This window comes from Gavialis gangeticus, unplaced genomic scaffold (assembly GCF_001723915.1).
Source record: "Gavialis gangeticus isolate Ggan-Ray unplaced genomic scaffold, GavGan_comp1, whole genome shotgun sequence".
Taxonomy (NCBI): Eukaryota; Metazoa; Chordata; order Crocodylia; family Gavialidae; genus Gavialis; species Gavialis gangeticus.
In genome coordinates, this window is record NW_017728992.1 from 99,218,619 (window position 1) to 99,242,900 (window position 24,282).

The 24,282-nt window shown below is 38.5% G+C and overlaps 1 protein-coding gene across 2 annotated transcripts in view; it reads left to right on the forward strand.

Annotated features, from left to right (window-relative positions):
- Positions 1–24,282, forward strand: part of GREB1L (growth regulation by estrogen in breast cancer 1 like) — a 279,693-nt gene that overhangs the window by 120,937 nt on the left and 134,474 nt on the right. For both annotated transcript variants that reach the window (XM_019526065.1, XM_019526057.1), the window contains one exon: positions 9,950–10,060. The gene's annotated coding sequence lies outside the window, so the exon portion shown is untranslated. The remainder of the gene's footprint in view (positions 1–9,949; positions 10,061–24,282) is intronic.

A 24,282-nucleotide genomic window follows, 5' to 3' on the forward strand; every position in this document is an offset into this window, starting at 1 on the left:
TTTATATATTATATTAAAAAAATTTGCTTTCTTTGAAGAATACCTCAGAGGTATAGATTGTAGTTCTGTTAGTCTGAAGACATAGACAAGGTTCTTTGGGGCAATCCAATATCTTTTATTAGACCAACTAAAATAGTTGGAAAGAAGATTTTTTTCCAACTATTTTAGTTGGTCTAATAAAAGTGATCAGATTTACCCAAAGAACCCTGAAGGAGACCTCTGCTTTTATTTATCTATTTTCAATGTTATGCCCATCAAACTCAAAAGTTCAAATCAGATAATAAGCTGAAATGATCTGTACAACAAATCTTAAAATCATTATAGGTCTTTAAAATGTCAGAAAGATTCAAAGGGAAAGAGGGCAATTTGCTTGCTGAATTAGTTGCAGTCAAGAATGTGTTACCTTCACTCAGTAGCTTGTCTTGTCAGCTCTGTCACAGCTTCATTGCCTCAAATGTCATTTAAAGTAAGTTTAGTTTTTATAACTACACAGTAAATGCAAGATGGCTTAATAAAGATGATTTCTTCATGTGTCAAAATGACCCCTTTGTTTCTCATTTTACACTTTTGTTGCCTGCAGCTAATCTGCTTTTGGGTTATCAGATGGAGGCCTCTTACAATGCTGACTCTAGCAATGGCATTCATCTGGAATGCTTCCTTTTGTTTACTGATTTTACCAGGCCTCAAATGCTTTCTTTGGTCATCTGGTGCCTCCACTAATGTGATTTGCACTCCCATGCTCTGCAGGTAGTCATGAGCTTTATAAGGGAATTAGACTACGGCCCACCACCCTGGTTGCTAATGATTCCACAAGGTATTTCTTGTTTTTTGTGTTGTTTCACTGTCCCAACTTCTTTTCCACGACAGCTACTTTCTGTTTGTGTCCTCAGGAGTCTCCCTCTCCCCCACATTGCCTTGACAGCAGTATTTTTATTGGCAGCAGTGTGAGAAATGTAGGAAATCCAATTTATTATAGAAACACATGTAAGTTTTTACTCCCAGGGTTTATAAATATATGTAAAAGATATGTTGTTACTTTCAAATCTTAATTTACAATCTTTATATATATAAGATACATTGCTACTTTCAAATCTTTAAAAAATTTCTTTATTACTGAGTTTTTAAATAGTAACTATCCCTGAAAATTTTGGGTGTAATTCTGAGTGGTGGAATCTCACTCTTGAAAGAAGACTTTCTTATAACAAGGCTGAAAAAAAAGAATCAACATTTAGCTATCGTATAATTGAAAAGTTTTAACTATTTAGATTATAGGTGGTTGAAGTCTTTAGCATGGAGTAAATTTGAAAAAATGTACTGTGTTACTGACTTGCCATCTTGAACCAGCAGAGAAAGAAATAGGTGGGGATGAAAACAGAATGTTCTGTTACAGACTAGGTGAATGTGCAACGATTTTGGTTTTAATAGTGGAAAAAATTACTGAGAGGGAAAAAAAAAATTATTTTCCTTGTGGACTGTTTACTTTTAAAAGAAGCACTATCAGTAGTGATTTTAGTATGTTACCTTAATTCTTTTCACTCTTTTTCATATGAGGGAGACTCAGCTACTTGGGTGTTTAGGGTTGGGAGAATGTATGTCGACTAAGTAGACATTTGATCTCATCCTACAAACTTTTGTTCAGTTAAACTGTTGATTTTGAATAGGGTTTTTAGAGTGCTGAGAGCTTTTCAGGATTAGGCCTGTAGTAATGCAGAGACTAGAAGGCAGCTCTAGAACGCAGGGCAAGTACAGAGCCAAGGGGTTTATCGGTCACTAAGAATTTTAATTTTTTATTTCAACGCAAACTTTACATTTTTTTCTAGCAATGGCATATAATGATAAATACTTTTACCATTGAAGACTGAGCATATTTCAGTGAATTGTGGAAACTGTGCAAACAAATGCCCCCATTCTCATCTGAAGAAAAAAGAATAGGATAAATGGCATTAAAAATTGAAGCCTTATATCATTTGAGCTGATGAAAGTTTTGTTGTTGAACAAAACGTGTCATGTATAGAACTATGTATTTAGAACACAAGAACATATTAGAAAAAATTAGAAGCTGAGGTCATTTCATTTGTGTCATTTGGTGAGGCTTGGTATCGGAGAGAATTTGTCCTTGATGTTTGCCGTATTTTTTATGCATCACAATTGGTGACTGAAGCTGGGAATTTATAATCAAAGAATAACAGCAACATTGTTCTGTGTTTGTTTTACTAAAGAAAAATGTTACTGTGTAAAGAATGCAGTTACAGGATGTATTTAATAATGAGGGTAAAACATATAAACTATGAATAAATTGATTGAGTCTTAGTAGTCTGACAGCAGTTTCAAAGGTCCTTGTGACCTAGGGGTTTGTGACCCATGAAATCTCCATTTTCCTTGGAATTGATAATGTATCTTGCAAAGCAAAAAACTGAGAAGTGTTCTGAAAGTTCCATATTATATGGTGTAAAGCTTTAAGAGAGTACATAGGAAATTAATTTTATATGTAGTTAAATATGTTGTGCCAGCTGATGTGGAAGCTAGACTCTGATTTCACTGCTTTTTCAATTAGTTGAATAACAACTGTTTTTCACATGTATAAGATCAGAATAAGGCCTGTTATTTTGTGCTTTATGCTAAAAGATAAACATTCAACAGGATGGTTTCTGATGCTTGATTGCTTTGCTGACTTAATAGTATAGGCTTGTGAGCCAAGGAGCTGAACTCAAAATTTTTGATTTATAAGTAGGCTCACATCAGAGAGAGACAAACGATGCAAGAAAGAATTCAAGTCAGTGGTGTTTGTAATATGGTACATATCCAAGCAAGGCTAAAGAAAATTTTAAAAAAATGTTGGCAGACCTTACAGCTCTGTCCAGAGGCCAAAAGGAAGATAAATCACAGTCAACCCCCTCTCCCATTTTTGAAATGGTTCAACCCCAGGGTTTAGCTGAAGGACTTAAGGAGTTTTTGAAGTGCAAATAGGTTGGTGAAGGGTAAACCTTTTCAGAGTTTCATTTTGATGGATTTTTTTTTTCTGTGTGGATTTCTGGCACCGGCTGTGATCTGGAAGGCCACAGGTTTTTTTGTTTTTGATCAATCAAGCAAAAAGAACTTGCCATGGGGGTGTACATTCTCTGTATGCATATTGATCCTATTGTGTTTAGAAGTAGTTAATTTAATCGGGCTTTTTGAAACCTTCCTCAATAGGACTTGCATTAATGGAGCTGTCATTTCAAGGTCATGTTTCAGTGTCAGTAACTAGTATTAATGGAAAAAAGTTACCTGTAACTGTAATAATCTAATAATATTTCATAGTAGGTAGTTGTGTTAGGATGAGATCAGGTTTAAATATATGCTTTGAACAAAAAAATGGTGGAAATAAACTGAATAAATACCATTTAGTCAGAGGTTCAGACTATCTGGCTTGTTTTCAGAAACATCTTTTAATCTGTCTTGACTAATGTGAGATATTTTTGAAAAGTATATTGGTTGTTATATGGCTGAGATGTGCATAAGAACAGAAACACACTTAACCCTCTTTTTACTTGTATATATTTCAATACAAAAATTGAAAGAAAGCAAAATATCTGCCTATTATTAGTTCTACTTAAGCTGCTATAATATATCAGCTGGGAAAAATCATTTATTCAAATTATTTTATCCACTTACGTTTAAAATTTTGATGTAAGGATTATAACTAGCTCTTTGTTGGTAAACAGACAGCTTAATAAAATATTCCAAAAAGTGTGCATAATATGAACCTCCATTTAAAGGTTAAATAGTGGATTTGGGGCCACAATATAATTGGAACTTCTTCTACAAAGCTTTGCAGATGAAAGATCTGTGTTCCTTTGTGTATTTTATCATAATAAGTAAGAGCTGCAAAATTCAGATCTAGATTTCATACACCCTAGTAGTCATGGATCCAGTTTTTAGGTTGTAAACGATTTTGGATACCAATAGTTTACTTTCTACTCTTCCTTTCCTGACAAAATATTTGCAGTGTTCATAGACTAAGTTTTAGTTTAGGGTGTAGTATTTTGCTTTTGCAATATTTATAAATTGGAATGTGGAGAAAATGGATTGTATATTAACTGAAGATGATTCTCTTTTATTGTGTTTCAACTTACAGCTGCTAACTTTGAGGTGTAAGATTTATATATATGGAATAATATAGCCTGTCTTGTGTAATCAGAAATAGATGTTATCATCTACTTGAATTTCGTTCACATCCTGTCCAGAGTTTCATAGTATATACAAGCCCTTGTGTTAATGAGTCAGTCAAAAGAAAATTTAAAAAACAGAACAAAACAAAAGATTGATTTTAAAATAATGAGATTATATTAAGTAGTCAGTTTTGGTAGTTTTGCTGTGGACTACAAGTTTAATACGAGTCAACAGTATAGTACTGCAAAAAAAAAGTCAATGGAATACTAGATTATGTTAACAGAAGTGTTAATGTAAGCCCTAGGAAGTGATTTTTTCCACTCTGTTCATCACTGGTAAAGCCTCAAGATGCACATGTCTTATTTTGAAGATGCACCGCACTTCAAGAAATATGTAGGAAAATTAGAAAGGGTCCAGAAGGGAGTAACAAAAATGATTCGTGATCTAGAAAACATGACTAAAGAGAAAAGGTTAAAAGAATTTGGATTCTTTAGTTCAGAGAAGATAAGATTGAAGATTTATCCAACCCTCTTCAAATACCAAAATGATATAGACTTTTCTCTGGGTCTGCAGGAGACAGGATATGAAATAATAACTTAGATTGAAACACAAGAGATTTAGGATGAATATTAGGACAAATGTTATAACTGAAGGTGGGTGAGTGCTGAACAAATTGCTTTGAGCAGGGGTGGCTAACCCACAGCACATGCACCACAAATTGCATGCACCACTGCTTCGTGTGACAGCAGATTTGGCACGGAGCAGGGAGAGCAGTGACAGATAGGGGAGACAGGGGAAAGCAGAGCAACAGATTGGCGAGGCAGGAGAGAGTAGAGCAATGGATTGGGCAGGAGAAGGGGATCAGAATAGCACTTGGGGAGGGAGCAGGCTTTACCTTGCGTCACACCTGGCAAAGAAGTTGACCCCCAACTGATTTTGTATATACTTCTTCTTATTTAATCTTTCATATTTCATGTTTTCCAAACTTCTGTGCATGAGGGTTTAGTTCAGAAATTTTCTTTGCCTCCCTACCCTGTTTTTAAAGAAAGCTGAGATTTCTTAACTAATTGTTTGTCTCCAGGAGCTGTGATTTTTAAAATATAAGAGCACCATGGGGGGTTGCTGCGCATTGGAGATCCCTGGAGGTTTCTGAAAACAGAACCAAAGAATTCATTTTACCAAAGCAATGGGACATCCAGGATAAGTGTTTAAAATGGGACTGTCCTGGGAAAAAATGGATGTATGGTCACCCTTCACATAACTAAGGTGTTTTTCCTCCCTTCTCCTCCTATTATGGGGCCATCTCTGAGATGGAGAACTGTTAGCTATGACAGGCCAGGGTTCTGCATAGTTTTTCTTCAGGCCCTTTTCACCCTAAATGAAAACTTTTGAGGGACAGCAGCCAGAAATGTAAGCTTTAGCAGCATGACTCCATGGTAGACATAGAAAGCTGAGTGGGTACAGGTGTCCATATGATGGTATGGAGGCACAATTGAGAGCTATCCTTTGGGGATAATCAGAGTAGTCTTCCTTTTGGGTTCCTATGTAATAGGTTTAATTGCAGAAGAACCAATCTGCTTTTTCTGTGGTTTAATTCTCTACACCTGGGATATCTCGAACCATGAAGAAATGGTAACCATACTACATGACCTGCAGTGGGGTTTAATAATTTATTTAAGAACTTATGATACCAAGACCCTGAGCCTGCATCCAGCTCTTCTTTGCCCAGGCCTTTGCACTTGCAGAATCCTACCAACTTTAGCGTGACACAGGGATCTAAACTGATGGATCCTCATTTCAGAGTAAGGTAAAATTCCCAAATTTACTACAGTTTTTAAAAAGATGAGGGGGATGTACTAGTCTTTATAAAATGTTTTACTTTTTTTCTGCTCAATGAAAAAAAATTGAAGTACATTAGAAATGGATTAGTTTGTATGTGAAGATTTATGGCAATATCTCTAGGTTCGGGTTTTTTAAAATTATTTATGGATGGTGAAGAAATTACTGTGCAACTAATAAATATAGATTAAGAAATGTGCATTTGATTATGGATAACAAACTAACATTGAACTCAAGATGTTGCATTAATTAGTCCTCCTCTTGATTTGTTTTTGTTTGGTTTTTTTTGTCTCAGGTTTCTAGTTTTGCTTGTATGCTCAGGTGACATCAGTAATTTTGAATTCTGCAATGAAGCTTATTTCCTTTGATTGTTTGAATACTGAAGGCAAGATCCTTTTTAGATCCTTGATGTGGGGTGGAGGAGGCAAGAAAGTGAAGGAGAGAATCTTAGCATGCACAGCTCCCTTCTCTAGTGTCCATAGCTCCTCACTCATTACATTAGTTTGTTGCTGGGAGATGTTACTATGGCCTTTTCTTTGTTATGTAAGAGATGTATAGCACCACCTAAAATACTCCCTCTGAGGCTTTGTAAGTGTGGTCACGTACCGATTTAATAATAAATGTTATGTATATGTTATGACTTGGAGTTGATACTCCCAACTGAAATTGCAGGCTACGTTATACTCTCTGTTTGAAAATGTATCATTTAAATTAAGTTTTCTTCATGTATTTAAAATAAACCTGTTCTAGAATGTCCAGGGCAGCTGTGTCAAGATGCCATTGAACTGTAGTAAATATTAGATATTAATGAAGCACAAATATTTATGGCTTTAAAACAGTGACAGTTGAAGCAGATCTGTCTGTGTGTAACCCATGCACATGTACATTTCCCGTGCCTCAGAACTTCCTCCGTTGATGTGTTTTATCTCTAGAGAACAGTCCTATAGAATTTAATTGAGTGATAGTTGTTCTGTAGAAACTTTTAACCATCTTGTAAAATGGGATCAACAAGTAATTGTGATTTTTGCTGAAGAATGTGGGATAGTGTTAAAATTGTACTGAAAGGCTATGATTGCTCTAAAAACCATGCAAAAGTTAATACAATTTATATGTAGTCTTTCCCAACTTCAGTTTAAACCTCTTTATTTCATCCTGTTTCAATTCAACAAGAATTTTCCATGGAGGTAACAAAGAGTGAAAAGGCCATCACAGTGACAACAAAAAAACCCCTGCAACCCCACTCTTTTTCTCCCTTTGATTGTGGCAGATTCCTTTTTTTGCAATTGTTTTCTTTTTTCACTTGAGAGAAGTTTATGGTGCAGTGTCCGTTAGGACAACCCTGTCTTAAGGTTGCAGTTGTATTTCTCCCTTGAGTTCCTAGAGGTGATGTTATCTTTTGTTCACTCAGCAGTATGGTCATTCCTAAGAGCATCTGTCACTTTAGGCATTGTAAGATGGATGGGTCTCAAGTGAACTGCTGGTTGAAGCAAATGGTGAAAATAAGAAAAGACAAGGGGGTTGGGGGTCCTCAGAGGGGACAAACCACAAGGAAACACTGTTAGAAATCAGGAGTAAGCCAAGCAACACTGGAAGAAAGAACCAAGATGAATCACGTGTTGTCATATTCCAAATGTGTTGGAAGCTAAGATTATTTGGTGGCTGCAGTGATCTGGGAATTTCTTCTGTCATGGTAAAAATGTTATTACTTGTTTTCTGTTGTTCTTTGTATGTGAGGCACAGTCAGAAGAGTATTTGTGGGATCTGAGGAAGAAATTGTGCTTTTCATTGTTTCCTTTGATTTTAACTTTAAGAGAAATTAACTTTGCAATACTAAAAATAACATGTTGATGGCACTATATTCTGTGTTTATTTTTATTACTCCTTGTGTCTTTTTATTTTGGATATGCAAGCATGCAAGTATGTTTTCTTTCCATCACTTCTATTTTAATGAATGCTAATTAATTTTATGTAAAAATATAAATCCAAGACCGAGTACACTTGATAAATCTGTGTCTGGGGAAGCTAACAAAGCTGTTCTAAATAAATAGTGATTTCTGCATTTTATATATTACTCAGAATAAAAAGGAACAAGTAATACAATATTTCCTAATTTAGCTGTACTTAAGTGGGGTTGACTTCTTGAACTCAAAGAGAATGATTTTTTTTTTAAAGCAGCAGAGGTCTGAGTCAGATAAGAACAAAATGAGTCTTCACTCACAGAGGGGCCAGCATTATGTCAAGGTTTAGGGAGGGGCTTTTGGGAAGATGGGGATCGTGGCTTGAAAAATGATTTTGTCACGTTGTTTGGCATTGGTTCGTGAGGGGAAGCATAGGTTGAAAGGCGAAGAAATTAAGATGATTAGAAGCTTTAAAGCTTCACAAATGGTAGAGTATCTCCCTTCTCAATGGATGTAAATAATAGATGAAAGACTAAGAGTGACAACAAAGGATCAGGGCATTTAAGAGAATGTGTGCAGCCTGAATAGAGGTCTGTGGCCTAGGGCCAAAGGTCTTAACTTTGAGTGTAATTAGAAGAAAATACAAAAATGTCATTACTAGCAGGTGAAATGTTCAGCACGTGGCCAAAAAATAGCAATTTCAGACCCAGGAGCTGTTGGAATTGGATTATGGATTTTTTTCAGTCATCAAAGCCTTTGTGGAGTTTTACAGTGTGGTCAAAAGTTCTGTTCTTTAACCGTTTTTACCATGATAAACTTACTGTTTCTAGGACAGTGAGGTTGTGTGGCTCAGAGTATTCCCAATGACTATGAATCTTGATGTGCTGTGTTTATATGTTTTAGTTCAGTGTATTTTGTGTTATGGGGAAAGGCCTTTCTCCTCTAAGAGGTAAAGTAAAACTTCAAGGACTCTTTTTTTTAAATTTTTGGATTGTGAAAAAGGAGAGAGAAACAAAATTATATCATCGGAGAGAATCTTTTATTTAATCCAGACCTATTTCGCATTATTGCCATGCTTTCAAAAATGTCTGTGAACACTGTCTAGCAAGTACTTATTGCAGTTGCAATCAACGGGTGATTTTTTTTTTTAATATTTGCAGGCATAATATGGCCTATTCATTGCTGAAACATGGATTGCCTGTATTGACTAGGAAGATCTTGTACATTAAATATAATTTGTCCAACGATAGGTTGACTTAAGCCTTTCTCTTTTGTTTACAAATCTTCTCAACTCTCTAGGTGCTTCAGAACTTGACATCTATGCTGTTTGTAACAAACTCTGTTGCCATATTCATAGCTCTCTTAAAAGTATTCTTTTTAGGAATTAGAGTTGGAAATTAGGAAATTGCACTGTTTTTCTAATAGCTACTGTGGTGTTGGGGAGGGGAAAAATTTATAGTCCACCCTCTTATTTTTTCTCTAGAAATAATTTTGACTTTTTCTCTGAAGATACATATGTTTTAAAAGAAAAGGTATGAAAATTACTTGTCTTAATTACTTGTCCTAGTATTTACACTGCTGCAGAAAAGATTCTTTTTTATCCTTTAAGCAAGTTCTCGATATGTTAGGTCCTTATTCTGCAAACATTGAAATTAGTAGCAAAATTCCATTTGATCCAACCCCTTCAGTGGGGTTGGATCAAATAGTCAAACCTCTTGCCATTCGATCCAAAGGAACTGATTGTCTTGTTATTTAATGGCACAGAGGGAGCTATGCACATCCTGCAGAAAATGTAATATAATTTACACCACCTATTTTTTAAAACAAAATGCTTTTTTCTTCATTTTTGTCAGCTTGCACAAACAACAAAAAAGTGCTTCCAGTCCTGCAGACATAGAAATTGGCAAGAAGAGTTAGTCAGTGCAGAGACTCTGTCCAATATTTTTCCCAAATATGAGCTTTGATAGGTGATTTTTAATGACTTATTGCAAAGCATATCATATGTTGAATCTTCACTGGTATAATTTATTTTGTTTTCTTTCTCCCTCATTATTTTGCAGGTACGAAAGAACCTAAAAAATCTAGATAACGTGGCAGCAGTTTTCTCAAACTCTTAGCTACGAGCTTTAAAAATGAATGCATTTCGAAAAGGCTAAAAGAAACACAGGAAGGTATTGTACTTGGTATTCCTAATATAGAACATGTGAATTTTATTTTCAACATCCACTTTTGTAATCTCTGCTGTTTTTTAGGATTAGGAGGAGCTGCATGTGACACACTTTTATTCTTGAATTATTTAATGTACATATTTCAACACCGCAAATATCCTTTAATTAAGTGAACTAGTTAATTTTTAAACTACTTTCACTAAGAAACACTGATCAATATTACTGAAGGCTTTCTTTTCTGCTTTCAGTTTGATTACTTAGTTTGATACCACTGCTATCCTTAATTTGATGCTTTACCTTAAATTCTGCCAGCACCCAAACTTGCGATAAATATAGAAATTTGCCTGTAAATCTAGAGTAGCTTTTGTTGTTCTGCAAAAGTAAATGAATGCTTAGGAATGCACTTGTATTCTGTATGTACATGGGTACACATGAAGTGTTTTATTTGGTTGGCATCTCAAAAAAGTTAAAGCAAGTCTGGAAAAGAATGTGAGTCATTAAATTTTGCAGTGATTTAAAAATAGATGTGCATTCCAAATTGGGAGCTTTTCAACAATATTTTTGGTGACTGCGGGAGGCTCTGAATAGGACGCTGAACTCAAAATGGTTTCTCGCTGTATTGTAATGGCCAAGCATTTCCAGGAGGCTGACAATCTATTCCTGTTTTATGACCTGTTGTATCCTTAGGGCAGTGGCAGCATTGAGGCCCAATTGAACAAGAGGGTCATTGCCACAGTCCAGGTTCTAATTTGTTGCTTCTTGGTTACCATGCAGATACCAAAGCTTGCTCTCAGTAACTTAGTAGTTGGGAACATCTGGAACATAGTAGTAGTCAGGGTGGGGGGTGGGGAACCTCTTGCATTTTGTTTCACCAGGTGCTAGGAGGAAGCAACATTAGCCTTTTTGATATGGGAGGCAAATTCTGTGGCCCCTGAAGTTAGGCTACAACAATTGAAGAGGTCAGAGGAGAGCTGAGTGGGGTCAATGAGACACCATGGGGTGTATTTTGTTACTTAGTAAAAGGAGCAGCATCCTAAAACCTTAAAGGATTCTCTTGAAAATCCGTGTTGTGAAAAGGTTTTATGAGTCTGATGGCAAAAGTGCTGATTTAGCTAAGGAATGTTTTCTTTTGTCTAAATCAAAGGATAATCCTTACTGAATGTTGGCAGCTATTATAAAGTAGTCAATACAGGCCTGAAAAGACAGTAAGGGTTGAAGTGTGCTTTGGTTTCCCAGATGTGTCATTTTAATGTTTCTGTATCTGAAAAGAACTATGAACTGTTCCTCTTACGAGATTTTTTCCGTTTGTAAAGTTAATGCCAAAAATATTTGAAAAAGCTGAAAGATTTTTTTAAAGTTGAAAACTTGTATTTCTTAGAGTACATGATCTCGCCAATTTTTTCAAACAGATAAATGTTAAATTATCAGGATAGAATCCAATCTAAACCATAGCTTATGTGTTATATGTTAATTCTTGTTTAGTAAAGGTTGAAATTTGCCTTCGAGTCTGAAGCATATTTTTGTAGTTGTTGTTCTGTGTAATTAAATTAAAGAAGAAAAATCAGTTTTTAAAAGTAGGTAACGCCTATAATTTGCTTAGCATTATTTTTTGTAAGTTACACAGAATTGCTATTCTCAGTACTTTATATAAAGTCGAGTGGAAAGGAGTGTTGAAATACATTTCTTATTATTTACAAGGTCTTAAGTGTAATGATGGTTGCCTTCTACAGAGGAAAAGGAGGAGGGAAGAATGTGCATGTGTTCCAAAAGGTTTTTACCACAGGACACAGACCAAGGTCTTGGATTCCTTGACCCTACCATCTTATATAAGCAATCACAGTCACATTAGGAAGAAACAGGCATTCAGGAGATGAGGGGTGGTAGTATTGTTATAGTAATTATACTGGTGTTTCATGGTGATCTTTACAAAAACACATTAGCGTACAGATGAAATAATCCATAAAATTGTGGAGGAATAGAGATTAAATAGAAAGAAAAGGGCAAGCATTTCCTCTTTCTGTATGAAACTTGTGAATCGTGGTTCTCCAAAGGGCTTAATTATTAAACCCTTTAAATGTAATGTATACACATGCTTGGCACTGATTTATGTCAAGGTTAAAGCATCTTTAAACAAATAACTTGGAAATGGATAAACTCGATTAAATACAAATTGCCTATTAAACACAAAACCTGTTTAAATAATGTTAAGGTTGCTACAGAACTGACACGTCATTAAATTCTCCTAATACCCAATTCCAAATTCATCAGGAAATGATGGGATGTGTGTCTGAGGGATGTTCAGGGCTCAGGAGGCACAGGGAAGGGAGGTTAGATAAAGATTGAATTCTAGCTTTAACTAAAGATATCACCCTGAGACTGTGTAACATTACTCTAACACTACTAGCCTTAACTTTGACTTTCCAGACTTCCACTGTTCTGTGTTGTAATTCTGTACAACAAACACAAATAGAACTATTTTGTAATGGGAAAGTTATAGTGTTGAATTTACCCATAAGACTGAAGCACAGTTTAGCACAGAAGCTGGGTGGACCAGTCATCTTCAATTTTGTACTGGTGTCTTTGGCTACCTAAAGGCATTCTATTTCTGTCAGGATAGTTGCTGATTTTTCAGGAGAAACTGTAAGCGTACAAGCGTTCATTCATTTTTTCTTATGGGAAATAAGCTGCCTTCAAGAGAGATCTTTCAGAAGTCAACCAGAAAGATCTCCCTATGCTCCCCTCACAGTCTGGTCCTCAAACCAAAGACTATCAACAGAGTAGCAATGGCTGAACTAGGAAGTGGGCTCAGGGAGATGCTCATGAAGCCAAGTTCCTGCTGCCAGCTTTCCTTTGCTGTCCCCACTGCACAGCTGGGTGGCACTTGAGCTTTTTTTTTTTATGGGCTGAGAACTGGGCTTGAAGAGAGCCTCCCAGCCTGGTTCCCAGCTCTACCAGCTTAAAAAAAATCACTGTCTCCATCACCCAGCTAAGCTGCCCAGTGCGGGTAGGAAACAGACTTAGAGAGACTTCCTGCCCCAGGTCCTGGCCCTCCTGCCTTTAAATGCCATTGTACTGCCTGTGTGTGGTCACTACTCCTTAATGGAATGGGAGCTTTATCCACATGCCTCAGTGCAGAGATGTCAAAATCATTCTGTGCTTCGGGTTAGATCTCATCCACTAGGTTTCTTGGTGGGCCAGATCCATTGGGCTGAGGATGGTGGCAATGGGGTAGGTGGCTGCTTACTGTAATGGAGGCTGAGCGGTTGCAGAGCAAGTGGGGCTATGTCAGCAAATCCATCGTTTGTCCCCCTGCCACCAAGGTCTGTGTCTACTGGGACCCTGGATTCTCTGGCAGGCCCTGCCCACCATGAGTGGCTCCCCCAAACTGTCCATGACCCACTGGTAGCCCAGTGGTTTAGAAGGGGGTGGTGGGGAATGTTGCAGGTTGAATGTGGCTCATGGGCCAAATATTTGACACTCTTGCCTTAGTGCACACAGCCCATATGTTTCTGTGTTATTGCTTCATTAAACCAGAGGTGCTCAACCTGGGGCCCTCAGGCCAGATCCAGCCCCTGTCATCCAGCCCATGGAGCTCACGCTGGGTCTGGAAATACGGTGGCAGTGGAGTGGTAACATCCCTGCACTGCTGTCAAACTTCCATACCCAGGGGGAGACCCAGGGACCAGATAACATGGCTCTGAATGCTGGATCAGGTGCAGGCCTAATTCTGGCACGTGGGGCCCAATTTGGCCTGTGGACCAGCTCTGAATCACTCATCTGGCCTATGAGGCCAAAGCTTGAGCACCACTACATTAAACCCGTGTTTCCAAAACTTTTTACACCTAGGACACACTTTTTCTTTGGATTAAAATTGACAGCACACTTCACTCACCAGTCTGCATGCTGGATCCAATCCATGAGCTCAATCATATATGCATTGCTAGCCCAACCAGGCCCCGATCCTGCCATGAAGGGCCAGTGTAGCAAGAGGCCCAATCTTGCACATTTTTTTTGCTAGACACTTCTGCTGCTAATGTGTTGCCTCACACCCTTTAGAAATCACTGCATTAAAGCATGGAAGAAATAGTGGCCTTGGAAATCACGGCTGTCTGTTTGTACTTGTATTGAAGGCTAATTATGTCCAGGTTGTAAAAAGCATGAGGAAATTTTGTATCTGGGCTAGTGTAGGGCAGTACAGTGGTTATCTACACTGAATAATTTATTCCTATATTCATCTTATCCGTAAAACTCCAATGCACTAGTTAGTGCAGTGAATGAATGAGACACACAGACACTGCTCTAGTTAGGGCAATGAATGATGAGAAATACAGGCAAATATTTTTATTTTTTTTTTTTAACTCAATTGTAAATTGGAAAAAAATAGTTTTAGTTATAGCTATTTTTCATATCCCAAGACATTCCATGACATTTTATATCTATAACACCTCCCTTCCGCAAATAATGGTTTTATCTTGGAACCATTGATCCAGAAAGGTAACATGAATCCTGTCGACTACTGGTTTGTTTGTTTTTTAGAAGCTTACCTGAATTTACTGTTTTAGTGTTATTCTGTTGGGTTGCCTTTGTGTTGAATAATTGGTCTCCTGTGACACCTTGGAGGTCATGCAATGCCTATTAGTGATTTGCATCTTTGATCTGAAACAGGGATTGCCTCTGGTAGTTCCAGAGGTTCTTGACAGATTTGTTTGCTTTGCAGAAGAATTTCTGGTATTTCTGTGAAGAGAGAAAGTAGGGACTCAGCCTTGACATGTGATAAACATATGCTACATAAAAGAATGAGGGAGAAATGCACAAAACATTTCCCATTTTGAGATATAATTTCCACCAGAATATAATATGAAAAATTGATTTATTTAATAAAATATTGATGAACAACATGGCCACTTTTAGTCAATGGTCTGGGACAATTTCACAGAAGAATTCTGATTCACTGTTAACCTTGACGTAGTTTTGTCTGGCTTTAAAGATATCACATACCCATATTTTCTTTGTTTGTTTTACTAATACACTATTTTTGGCATAGAAATGGCCATGAAAGCAGATGTTCAGTTATTTTATTATTTTGTATGTTTGCAGCAGCAGATGAAAATGATGGGAGAAGGGTAGCTTGTTAATGTGCCTGTTAATCTGAAGACTGCAGTGGCATTTCAGATTAGACAAAATGTACTTTTTCATGCATTTTAAAGTATATTTAAATATCCAATTGTGAAGAAAGATGATTGTTATTTATTTAAAGAGAATTCTTACTGAATACTTCTTAATAAAAAACAGTAGTGGTCCCAATCTGAAGGGAATTTATAAAGATTCTGCCTCATACAGTTAGTTAAAGGTTAGTCTTTACCCCCTAACTCCCTTAGTATTAGTTTTTTGGATGGCCAGTCTTAACCTTATAGAAACAAGAAGAAAAATGTATCAGACCTGCAGTACCTTTGTACAGGATGATGAGAAAATAACAAGTTACTTAAAACAAAACAAAACAAAAAAACAAGCCTATTTTATTCAAGTCTTCTAGCTACAGAAACTTGATTTCACTATGTATTTTGTATATTTTCCTCGAATTTAAAGAACGACCTTGTGGATTTCCTCTCTGAAAATAAGTTTGGGGTAAGTGTAAGGTAGGGGATACACTTGATTGCGTCTCTCTTGGTATAATTTGGCCACAAAATCCAACCTTTCTTGGGGGAATAGCCCCAGTAAGTGGGTGATCCTAAAGTGACATGGCATGATGTATCAATTCCTGTGCTCCTGTGGTGAACCCAACCTGCTGCCACCATGACAGTGAAAGAAAGGTAGTCAGGGGGAAAAAAACGGAGGGGGGCCTATTGCTGGGCTTGTCCCTCATTGTTTATCCTGCTATATTTTTTTTTTATACCTTTTTAGTTGCTATAGACCAGCCAAAGTCTTGGACTAAGTACAGACAGTCAAAAAGCGTGAGGCTGAATCGATTCAATCTTCCCAGGTTATTTTAAGCTTATTTAATAAGACGGCTTTTATTTAAATGGTAGTCTTAGTTTTTAAAAAACCCAGTTCTTCAGTAGGTGTCTGTTTTCATATAACTACCTGGTAATTATTATCAAGTAATTTCATATGATTCCCAGGCCACAGGCCCTGGGTCTGAAATGCGACTGTTAAAAAAAGTATTATTAATGAAAATAGCCAGTAACAGAAATCAATATTAAAACTGAGAGAGAAGGATTTGTATTTATATTGTACGTGGAGCGAGACCAGACAAAAGTTGTTCCTTGAACTCTCTGTTTCTGAGACAGTAAAAATGCTAATTTGTCAAAATGCATCCTAAAAAATATTATTTCTTTCAAAAGTGACCAGATTAATTTTATTGCTAGTGTGCACACTTTCACTAAAGCCAAAGCTTTAAAAGGGGAAATGGATCTATAGGAGGGTATGCATGTTAAAGTAGAAATAATTTTAATAAGCTGTTTCCAGTTAATTACATAAATTGCTCAAGATCTAAAACAGATGATAATGTAAGTTACCATGATGTTGACTTGACATATAAACAGAAAACACAGTGCAGTGAACGTCAATATCAGAAAACCTAAGTTCATGAATATGCAACAGTATAATGATTTTTTAATGGGTCTATTTACATATTTTACAGATATGAGACTTTTTATTGTTAATGTTTTCTTTTTTTTTATCCTTTGTGCTGTTCCTGGATACAAGGAGTGCAGCTGAGAAAGAAGCAGGGCAAAGTTCCTCAAAGTGGGCAGTTTCTGGTTGTGGGGAGAGGTGGGGAGCATTGCTCCACTGCTCTTCTCCCTTCCTGGACCAGGCTGGGAGGGGACATACAGGAATTCATTCTCATGAGAGAGTTTCTCTTGTAAGAGAGATCTTTCCCCAAAAGGCGGCATATCTTCCCCTGGTGAAACTAAATGAATGTTTGTATCCTCCTAGTTTCTACAGGAGAGCAGTGATTTTCCTGGTAGAAACAATGTCTGTACATGGCCAAAGTAATTAGTTATAAGGTTCAATTAATCAGGTTTAAAATTACACTATACAATTAAGCCCTGATCTTTCAGATGCTTAAAAGTGTTTTGGCGCTTACTAACAACATGAGTAAAGATAAACCTATGCATATTTGCTTTGGAGAGTCTGAGCAGGATTTTCAACAGTTCAACAGCTCAACTCTGCTGCCTCTGGATTTAGTGCGAGAACAATAATTTAGTTTTTCAGTGTAGCCCTCTAACAGTATTGCATTTGTAACAAAAAATCAGAATTTCTACACTGAAATAGTTTTTCTCTTCTCAGATTTTCTGTCAAAATGTGTTTATTTTGTTTTCCTTCCCATTGTTTTTATTTTTGTCAAGGTGCCTAGTAACAGTACACAAACTATTTCTCCAGCACTTCCCCAAAAATGATGAACTAATGGTATTTGCACTATAATTTTTCTGCCATTTGCACAATATCATTTAGGAGGAGTTTTTAAATTCTGAGTCTGAATGGTTTAAGTGTACAGGGTTAATCCTTGAAAAGGACTAAAAAGCAAAATGTATGCTGACTTGCATTATTAGGAAGCTGTTAAATTAACTGACCTCATGCCCTTAGTGATGTATGACATGTGCCCTTCAACACTCCTCATGCTGATATCTTAGCATGCATCATTATTTCTAGTTCCTGACCAATTCATCCTTGATTCACTAGGGTTTGTTTTACTACCTTACAATGGTTATGGTGGGATTTGTTTTCATTTGACTTTATGCCTATCATGGACTAAATTGATTTGTTCTAAACCTTAGCCTTCACCCACAAAAGATGTAAAATGAAAAGACCAAATTTATCTTTTGTTACAAATGCCTTTTTTGTATTGCTAATTAAAATACAAAATGCAGTTTATTTGGTACGAGTATTTTATAGTTCAGGTTCCTCTTTTCACCATTAAGAATGAGGGGGGGAAGGGCGGTGTCTCCCAGATATCAGGGGTAGGGGAATGTGCATCTCAAAGAGATTAAGAGCATATGAAGTATGTGCGGTATTGTGTACATATAATGGATATACAATGAATATTTGTGTATATGCAGATGGATAGTTTTTGTGTGCGTGTGTATGCATCTATCTGTGTGTGTGTGTGTGTGTGTGTGTGTGTGTGTGTGTATCCATCTGATTTTAATTCAGAGTATCATATTTACTTGAATGTAAGGCAACCTAATAATTAGAATTGATATATGGGAAAATTATAAATTTTGTTACAATTTTCCAGGTATAGAATCTAATTATTAAAGATTTGCCTTGAATTTGCCCTCCCAGTGCTACAACAGAGAAAATGAATCTGGAGGGGCTCAGGTGGCTCCCTTGCTCTCTGCACACCCCCTGCTCCAAGTTCTTCCCCCTGCAGCCCCTTCCCCATTACTGTTAGACCCTACTCTCCCTGAGCATATGGAAGTAAAGGGCAGAGGGCGAGAGTGAAATGTGAAAATGCTGACCTTGAAATAAACATGCCTGTAATAATTTAGTTCATTCATTCAGAATTGATGCATTTTATCTTTATTGAAACTGCTGCAAGTTTTTGCACAGGTAGCAAGGTTTTAAACAGCACTTTTGTATCTACTTACACAAACTGCATGATATTAGTCCAAAGCCAAATGGCTCATGATTTACCATATATTTAATTGGGCTGGGCTTATGGTAGAATCAAGCTTCAAGCCATGGTGACCCCATAGCTCAGCATTGCCTGGTATGTGTGTGTATTCCAGATACCTCTTCCCTGCTCCCCCTCCCCCCACCTTCCCCAAAGGATCCATGTGTTAATTTGCCCCCCACTGGTGATTGGAATCCAGCAATGGTTTTAATTCATTAAAAACAACAGAATCTGGTTTGGCATAGCACTTGTTCATTTTTTTTTCTTTCTGAGTCAAAATATTCTGTATCTGTCTTAAGATCTTTTAACATAAATCCTCTGCAGATATTACTAGCATCCTCAAGACAAATCATGCCTGATATTTTGCCCTGTAATGACTTATGTAGGTATTAAAATAAATTAGTAGATTTAATGCTTCCTTTTTGTTCCTTTTACTTTTGTTCTTGTTTTTAATAAAAATGACATGAGGTGAATCTACATTCTTAAGTACTTACAATTCGTGCTTCCCCCACCTCTCATCTGCTAGCGATTATCTAATATTAAGAATGCCAGACTAGTTGATTTATTAGCTTTCCTACAGAAGTAGCTCAGAAGAGCTGGCTTCTGACTGGGACTATAACTGAGAATATTGATATAGCTAGCACTTCCTGATCAGGAAACAGAAAATAGAGAAAATTTGCTAAAAGATTCCCAGCTGAGGTATGAAAATCTGATTCTTACCTGAATTCCACCTAATTTTCTGCAGTCCTGTATGAGACAGCCTGAGCTACATGACGTTAATGTTGAATGTAGTGACTTTTTTTTTTTTAAACCAGAAGGGAAATTGGGAGATTTCTGAGATGTAGAGGCAGGGATTCTGGGGGACTGTATCCTAGCACTTGGAAGATGCATTGAATGTAGAGAATGTTTGGACAGTTTCAGATATATAAATTCTCAGAACTTTGAAACTACAAAATTAAATTTCTTAAAACTTGACCTCCTTTTTCTAGACATTATTAAAAGTTTAAAATCAAGTCAAGTTTAAAAATAGGTATGTATTGTACTGTAATACACTGTACATATGGTTATATTATAACATTTTCTTTATATAGTAAATTCTTATGCTTGACATAAGTTTTGTCAAATTGTATTTGCTTGACAAACAGTGAGGTGAGGAGCAACATATCTTAAAGTCAGAAATAGAATAGGTTAGAGCTGAGACTGAACTCCCAACCCTTCTTATGTTCTGGGTTTTTGTCCTGAGTTGATTTTTTAAATCCTGTCTCTGAATGTTCCCAAGTTTGTGAATTCAAAACCTGGATCTAAACTCAAGCGTCCAGGATTTGGGGTGTTTTGATTTGTCCGTTCATATAGATAATTTCAAGTTGCTAACTTTGGGAACTCAAGATTGGATCTTGAATTTTAGTTCAACTCTTCTATCATTTGTTCACATACCTTTGCAAAAATGCATCTTCCTATTCAAAGGAAGGCTATCCTGCACCCAAAATACACACATTTTATTGAATAGATTATAGCCTCTTCCAGCCTATTGCCATATCTGTGATAACAGACTGATGAGTTTAATTGCAATCAATATTTTCAGTATGGTAAAAGAAAGAATTCTCACTGAGGGCACTCCACTTTGTTCAAAGATAAGGCAGGCTTGACCTGCCACTGTAAAGTTTTGCTGTACATGATTTTGCTGTTCATTTTTATTTGCCTTTTTGATAATCTAGGAATAAAAATTATTTGCCCCCACCATGGATAATTGTGGAAGGCAGGGGGTGAAAACAGCATGCCCTTAGACTAGTTGTTCTTAACCTTTTTCACTTGAGGAACCACTCACAGACTTAAGATATCCCTTGGAAAATGCCAGCTCTTAGCTTTCACTTATTTTTTCACTACAGAAAAATAATAAAGCAATTCTTCTGTAGCAAGGAACGCAGACCACAGCAGGTCAGAATTGGATAAGAAGAAGAATACTGTATTGAGGAAATAGACAAAAGAAATGTTACGTTTAAGCTAAACAACACATTCTAAGCAGTGTTACAAATGAACACTTTTTTTTATATCTCATTGCTAAGATATTCCTTAGAGATACAAAACCCCCTGAAAGCTCAGCAAGAGCACAGTGACTTACCAAGTAAACATCTTTGTTTCTTTGTAGAGAAGCTTTGCTCCAGGGCTAAACTAAATCAGATTTCATTATCATGAATTTTTGGAAAATACAGCTGTGTTAGTTAAGCTAAAAGCAAAGTTGGGTATAGTGGTAGCTGAACTAAGATGTCACTGCTAGGGTCAGCATTCACTATCAGGGTAATTGTGAAATTGCCTTATAAACAGCAACAAAATCCTAGTTAAGTTCCTCTCCTTAAAGTTTAGGTTAGGTCCCAACTGGAAGCTAATAATTTACATATCTATTTTATATTGAATAATGTAACTTATTTTCATTTTTCTTACTGTATAGTTTTACTCTAAGAAGTTACTGAACTTTCCTATTCAGTGGATCTTTCTGTGGGTTCAGAGCCATGTCTACCTACTTTCCTAATAATAATTAGTTTTTACTGCTTTTTACTTCTCTTGACACTACAGAGCCAAATGAGCTATTTTGTTCCCTTCTTCCTTGCACACTGTCAGTTGTGTTGACTCTATTATATGGATCATTTTTTAAGGTAGTGGGACAGCATGCAATTATACCTTGAATTGACGAGGATGTTCTAAGAGCTGAAAGGAGGCTGTTCAGCATCCTTGATGAGCCATCACTTTTTTCCTGCGTTCTTCACTGAAGGTGTTCAATGAGATCGCCCTAAAAATGGATATTGTTGAAATGTTACAATTTATTAGCTCTGCTTATCCCTTAGAGCATGGGTTTTCAACCTTTTTTAGTAAATGTATGCCTGGTGGCTGGACGCGGAGTGTAGGGGGAGGGAGTGGTGTGCAACTGGACGCAGAGCAGTGGCAATGCTGTATGGTGGTGGGAAGTGGTGGTGGCAGCGATGGCTGCCATGTGCGAGCTTTTCTTCTCCCCCTGCATCCAGCCAGCCAGGCTGTGCCCCCACCCTTTCCCGGCCCTCCTCCTGGGAGGCGGAGGTGCAGGGTGGGGAGTGGCGGTGCTCCATCCCTGCCTGCCTGTGTGTACCCTCTAAGGCCCTCCCAAGTACCCCTGCCTTAGAGGACAAGGAAGCCAGAATGGTAAAGGCTCCAGGGAATCCTGGGTTGTTACCAAGTAAATCTATTTTACTACAATTATCCCATAGTTGAAAAATGTCCTTGTTAGAGGGCAGGTGGATAGAATCTCAAAGATTCCTAGCATTCTGCTCTGTTACAGAGGAATTTCGTGACTTTTAGGTGTTATGCAGTGAACTTTCCAGTGCGAGTGGTTCCATTCTGTTATGTCACTGGTAGTCAACCTTTTTCACCTGTGGGCCAAATGAACAATGCCTGGTATGCCTGCAGGCCAGATCCATCTGGGAGACCTGACCGGTCACAAGGAGGGGGCAGGGGGAAAGCCTGGCCTCAATCTCGCTGCACAGGGGAAAGGCATGTGGCCCAGGCCCAGTCTACCTACATGCGGGGAGGGAGTGAGAGGGCGTGGCCTGGCTCTGACATTATCCCTGCTTTCTCTGTTGTTGCTTTCTTATCCCCCTTATACCTGAGGTACACTGATATCTTAATCCTATAGACACATGGGAAGGAATCTCTAGAGAAATTCCACCAGGACTTTAACAACTTCCACCTTTCTATCAAACTGACTCTGGAATACTCCAGCCAGCAAACTTGTTTCCTGGACACAACTGTGAACCTTTGCAGTGGCCACATGAACACCACATTGGATTGGGAACTGTCTCTCTACTGCAGCTACCACAATGCCGCCAGCTTTCCTTCTAAGCACACCACTAGATCCACTGTTTACAGCCCTGCTTTACATGATAACATATCTGCTCTGATCTCATGAACTGGGATGGATACCTTTAGGGATCTGGAACAGGGCATCCTACTAGGGGTGCACTGTCAAAGATTTTCTTGGCTGATACCGATAGCTGATTGTTAACCAGCCATATCGGCCAATACTAATCTGATAACTGATTTACAGGAATGCAGCCAGGCAGCATGGAGAGCAGCTCCCTGCAGGTAAGTGTGTGGAGGGGAAGGGGTATGGGAGGACAGATTGAGGCTCCCATAGTAAGGGAGGTAGTGGGGCAGAGGCTGGGGCTGGGGGCACTGCTCAGCCAGGGGACCTGGGGCCAGGGCAGGGAGTGAGACAGAGCTGCAGGCAGCTCGTCCAGGGGATCAGCATCCTGGTGCTTAAAAATGGCAGTGGTGGCACTTCCACCATTTTTAAATCTGGGGACACCTTTAACTGAAGCTGAGTGGGGCAAAGGTAGATGCAAGCTGCCTACTGCAGGCTCAGGGCTCTCTGCTCTGCTGCCTTGAGAGCCCCATACCAGCCACATATCCTTCTGCTGCATGGGGGGCATGTAGCCACCATGGGGCTCCCAGGACTAAGACAGCAGAGCAGAGAGCCCCAATCCCACAGAGAACAATCCACGTCTGCCTTGCACACAAGTCTGGGGGCACATAGTCCCCCCCCCACCTCCCTTAGGCTGTGTGCACAGTGGCAGAGAACTGCTCCCCCTCCCGGCCTACTGGCTGAGCCACCTGAAGCTTCATCTTGCTCCCTGCCCTGCCCCTAGGTCCCATTCAGCAGCCTGGCTGAGCAATGCCCCCAGCCTCAGCCTCTGCCCCCGCCCCCGCCCCCCTCCTTTCTTCACTGTGCTGGCCTCAAACTGCCCCACCTCATGCTCCTTCCCTCCCCCATGCCCTTTCCCCTTCACAGACATACCTGTGCTCCATGCTGACTGGCTGCATTCTTGGCAAGGTGCATGCATTGTTGACTGGTCAGACCCAGCTTCACATGCTACAGAGGGGCTGGCTGGGCCATAAGGGTGCTACAGTGCTGGGCTAGTCAACAAACAGCCCCTGAATTGAAGCACCCTCATGCCACAGGCAGCCCTGTCAGCGTCTATACGTGCATTGTGGTGGAGTAAATAACTCCATCATAGGATAGTTCTTGTATCTGGCCGTACTAACCTGTGGCAGAATTGATTGGTATACTTTGGCCTAATAGCTCCACATATGTAGACTGGTGATGCTTTACTGGAGAGCTAACTAGGCAACTTCACAGTAAGCAAATTTGTCAGATGCCCACTATAACAGTGGTCACCCATTTAGCCGTTAACCGACCCTTTTATCACCTCTCTGCTGTTTTCCTTCACTCGCCATGCTGAGATGATATTAAAATGAACAAGGGGGAGGCAGATGTCCAGCTAGTGGGTTGGATGATTTAAGTTCTCCAGGTATACTTACAGGGTTCTTCCTCCCCAACACCCTGATCTGACACTCTCCCAATCAGCCTTATCATAGAATCATATCAAAGAAGTAGGGTCAGAAGGGAACTTGTAGATCTTCAAGTCCGACCCCCTGCCTGGGCAGGAGAAAAAACTGGGCTCAAATGATCCCAGGTAGGTAGGCATCAAGCCTCCTCTTAAAGACCCCCAGGGTAGAAGCCAGCACCACTTCCCTTGGAAGTTGGTTCCAGATCCTAGCTGCCCTAACTGTCAAGTAGTTC